Below are 5265 nucleotides of genomic sequence, written 5' to 3' on the forward strand. Positions count from 1 at the left end.
AGAGCTTGGGCTCTAGCAAGAAGATTTGGTAGTGTGTTTCTGTTTGCGTGCAGATTGTGAGAGATGGCCCAACCCGCAAGACTGCGAATCCCACCGTTCGGCGAAAGCGAAAAGTTGGACGACACTAACTATCCACTCTGGAAGTTCAAGATGAAGACCATCGTAAGCGCATACGAGCTTTGGGATACTACTACTGGGGTAGACTTGAAGCCGGTTCCGAGACCAAATCCCGCCAATGTAACACAACAGATAGTACCAACTGCGGATGAGATTCTTGCGTAGACAAGAAGAAATGCAGATGCGCTGTGTTCTATTTTCTGCAGTGTAAGTGATTCTGTCATGGCATTAATTCAACATGTCACCCCAGCGGAGGAGGCATGGACAGTCTTGAAAAATTATTACGAGACCACGAATCAGATGCGGATTCAGAATCTGGAGACTCAGCTCGCGAACGAGAAATTGTCTAAGTCTGAAATGCCAGAGAAGTTCATCACCAGGGTGAAGAATCTGCGCGATCAGATGATTGTGATTGGCATCACCATCACTAGCGAGAATCTAGCATGAAGGTGCATACGGATTCTCCCACCAAAGTACGACGGTCTTGTTATGGCGCTGAATACGAAGAACAAAAATCCGCCCCTCAACTTTGAGGATTTCAGCGCAATGCTTCTGGAGGAGGAGATGTGTCAAAAGACGAGGACTGGAGAAGATTAGGCTTTCTGGGCTGGATCAAAGAAAGGTAAGGGTAAGGACTCTGGTAACCCATCTTCTTCTGATGATAAAAAGACAAAGAAGAAGATCAAATGCTTCTATTGCAACAAGGCAGGGCACAAGTAGAATGAGTGCCGGAAGAAGATTGCAGATGAGAAGAATGGAGTAAAGAAAGAGTCCAGCAACAGCACGCAAGCAATACCAGTAGAGCTGTTCGTATGAATTGAGGAGATTTGCATGGAGGCAGTTCATGTACCTACAAATGAACCTTGGATTAACCTTGGATTATTGACAGTGGTGCCGCCACATGACCAGTCGGAAGGATTGGTATACCGCTCTACATCCGGTAGGGAATGACATCCTACTAGCAGTCGGCAATGATGCAAAATGTCCAGCAAAAGGGAAAGGTACGATTGCTCTCAAGTCAGATGGAGTTGTAAAACAGTTGTCCGATGTTCTTTATGTGCCAGATATCAAGAGGAACTTGTTGTCCATTTCTGTGATCACGGAGCAGGACCTCAAAGTTCAATTCGATAAGAATGGCACACAGATTTTGGATCTTCAAGGGAAGGTCATTGGTAAAGGTACACGGTGCAACAACATCTACGAACTCTCAGCTTTCAGTGCTCGAGCTGATGTGAGCAACACGAAGTTGTGGCATGAGAGGTTTGGTCATCTAAACCTTAGTTCTTTAAAGGAGATGCATAAAAGTGGAATGATTGCAGACCTACCAAAAATTACAGATCTGCCCGATGTATGTGAAGCTTGCATGATGGGCAAGCAGCATCGATTGCCCTTTCCTAAAGAGGCTAGCAGGGCAAAGGCTCCTCTAAAGCTCGTTCACACGGACCTCTGCGGAAAGATGGAGATGGAAGCTTTGGGTGGTTCCTACTACTTCATGACGCTGATCGACGACTACAGTAGAAGGATATGGATATACATCCTGAAGACTAAAGATGAGGATTTTATTAAGTTCAAAGAATGACATGTAATGGTCGAGAAAGAAACGGGGAGGAAGGTGAAGAAGTTGAGATCAGACAGAGGCCGTGAGTTCACATCAAGTGAATTCGAAAGTTACTGCAAAAGTCACGGGATCAAGAGGCAAAAACCCCCGCCACATACACCATAGCAATATGGAGTAGCAGAGCACAAGATGCACGTCATCTGCGAAATGAGCAGGAGTATGATGAAAGGGAAAGATTTGCCAAAGACTTTTTGGGCTGAAGCATGTAACACGGCAGTTTACATTCTAAATCATAGCTACACGAAGGCGGTGAACGGGATGACTCCACTACAGGCCTTTTCTGGTAAGAAACCTTCAGCTGCACATTTCAGAGTTTTTGGATGTGACTATTTTGTGCATGTCCCTAATGCTAATAGGACCAAATGGAAATGGAAGAGCCGAAAATGTATTTTCTTGGGCTACAGTGAAGAGGTGAAGGGTTACCGTCTCTATAACCCTATTACCAAGAAGATAATAGTAAGTCATGATGTGGTCTTCTCAGAACAGCCGCATCAATTGGAGGAGGATGCCTCCTTCCCAGACAACCAGGACTCGGATATCCATCCAGTACAACCACCAACATCAGACCGAGCTCCCCCAATGGTGCTTGGGAGGATTCAAGATAAAGAAGAGGAAGAAGAGCCTGCAGAACCACAACGACAACAACCATTCCCGAAGTGGGTAAAGCAACTTTTGGACGGCAGAGAGCCTCAGCCATTGAGGAGGAACCATCCGAACACCGCCGGTCCAAGAGATTAGAGGAGCAAAGAAGGCGCATGAACACTTGGTCAACTACGCTTTGATGACAGAGGTGATCCGTGCTGAAGAACCCAAGTGTCTTGAAGAAGGATAGGGTGATGATACGTGGATGGAGGCTATGCAGTCGGAGTATGGCTCCATAATGAAGAAGAACACTTGGGACCTTGTGAATCAACCACCAAAATGCAAGGTAATTGGCACCAAGTGGGTGTACAAGACCAAGTACAAGTCCGATGGCACGTTGGATAAGTACAAGGCTCGGCTCATGGCAAAAGGATTCACACAAGTACATGGTTTTGATTATCAAGATACTTTTGCTCCCACAGCTTGACTAACCACAGTTCGCAATGTTTTGGCTTTAGCAGCACAGGAAAGTTGGCCCATGTTTCAGATGGATGTAAAATCCTCCTTTCTGAATGGTGATCTCAAGGAGGAGGTATATGTGGAACAACCACCAGGTTTTGTGATCCCCGGTTCAGAAGGTAAAGCTGTAAACTCAAGAAGGCACTTTACGGGCTGAAACAAGCCCCACGAGCATGGTACCAGCGGATTGATGCCTACTTTTTGCAAAATGGGTTCAGGAGGAGCCCATCCGATGAAAATTTGTATATCTACAGAGAAGGAGGCAAGTGTATGATCGTGGGCCTTTATGTAGACGACCTTGTCATAACAGGGAACCATGAAGAAAAGATCTCACAGACAAAGCAGTTGCTAGGAAGAGAGTTTGAAATGACAGACCTCGGACTGATGCATTTCTGTTTGGGGATTGAAGTTTGGCAAGAGCCAAAACAGATCTTCATTTCATAGCTGAAGTATGCTGGAGAGATACTAAAGGCATTTGGCATGGCTGAGTGCAAGACAGTTTGCACCCCTATGGAGGTTGACGTGAAGCTCTCAAACGAGGATTCATCACCACTGGTGGATGAAGCAAAGTACAGAAGACTTGTGGGTAGTTTGATTTACTTGTGCAACACGCGGCCGGACATCAGCTTTGCGACTGGTGTACTAAGCACGTTTTCGAATAAGCCCTGGGAGAACCATTGGAGGGTAGGGATGCGGGTGCTGAAATACATCAAAGGCACACTTGATTATGGCATCACCTATACCAAGGGCAACACCTTGACCGGATTCTGTGACTCGGATTGGGCAAGAGATGTGGACAGCAGGAGATCAGTGACAGGTTACTGTTTCTCACTTGGATCTGGAGTTGTGTCATGGGTTAGCAAGAAGCAACCCACAGTTGCTCTTTCTTCTACCGATGCTGAGTACAAATCAGCATGTTTTGCTTCTTGTGAGGCAGTATGGTTGAGGAGGATTTTAGGGGACATGGGTGCAGTGCAAAACAAGCCTATGTAGTTATCATGTGACAATCAGAGTTGCATGGCAATTGCAAAGAACCCTGTTTTCCACGCTCGCACAAAACACATTGAGATTCAATATCACTTAGTATGCGAGCTCATCATGGATGGAGAGGTCGACTTGGTGTACTGTCCGACTACAGAGAATGCTACAGACATCTTCACAAAGGCTCTTGGAAGAGACTTGCTGGAGAGGCATCTTCATCTACTTGGCATTGGGCCGAAAAAGTAAGTTCACTTATGGGTGGACATTGAGGGGAGGTGTTAGATATGAATGCTCCACTCTCGTGTAACTATGTGGGAACCAGCTAACTCTACTTGTAAGCCCCCCATATGAGGAGAAGGCATTTGAGTAGCTCAGTTATCTGGTGGGTCTTGGTTTGGACACCAGATGGGGGCCATGTGTGGTTTAATGGCTGGACGGTTTCAGATAGAGTTGGCACACTACCAACTAGGCTACATGCAAGTGTGGGAAGGCATCCCATGACTGACCGCAATGAGGGTAGACAGAGCATTTCCTGAGGCAACCCACTCTCGGGTTACGGGGCCCGTTTGGAGTCCCAGATGATCCCAGATGGCTCTAAGCGGAACGGAGTCCGTAGGTTAGTTGCTCTATTCTGCGACACGGTTCTAACGTGTGGTCGATGGCCTATTTCGGGACCGACCTCCAGTCGGCCATTTTGGGCGGACTAGGTCGGTCTCCCAATTGGGTCTAACTGACTACAACTGGTGGCTATATAAGAGCAAGCCCGTGGAGCCCATATTCATCACTGGCTACAGCAACCCTGATTCCTTAGCATCCAGCCTTCGTCCTCTACTGTTTCCAGCATGCCATCGAAGCTCCTCACACAGGAGCACATGACCGAGAGGCAGCGCCATCTATTGTATCAATTTTACAGTAATCAAATTTTTTATTCTCCATACTATCTACTTTTCTCTCTTGCATACGAGATCCTGTTATCTGTTTAGCAGAGACGTTGTATTGTTTTCTTACATGCCTTTGACAAAGTGAGGGATCAAGGAGGATCAAAGCACCACAAGAGAGACATAGAGTGGAAAAACACTCAATCTATTGCAATGTGTGTTCTCAGCAATACATGATAGGCTTCTTATATAGAGAGAGCCTTTAGAATAGTCAAACCATGTGGGATCCTCTCATCCACATCTCTCCTTGTGGATATCCTCAATCCACATCTCCACATCTTGTAGTCCACATCCTAGGGTGGCTACTTTAATTCTTTCCTATACCATACCTTAGCCCTTTAATCTATGTGCTCATGGCACCACAACTCTCAACACCTCCCCTTGGTGCCATGATCCTTTGGCTACTGCAAGGTGGTCAGATGTGAGTTACAAGATCAAATCCTCCCCTGGGTGCCTACATGGCTACTCTCAGGTGGTCAGGTTTGATTTACAAAATATAGGCAAGGTTGG

This window comes from Dipteris shenzhenensis, chromosome 12, assembly GCF_047967505.1.
Source record: "Dipteris shenzhenensis isolate YYH24624 ecotype China chromosome 12, Dip_SZ_1.0, whole genome shotgun sequence".
Taxonomy (NCBI): Eukaryota; Viridiplantae; Streptophyta; class Polypodiopsida; order Gleicheniales; family Dipteridaceae; genus Dipteris; species Dipteris shenzhenensis.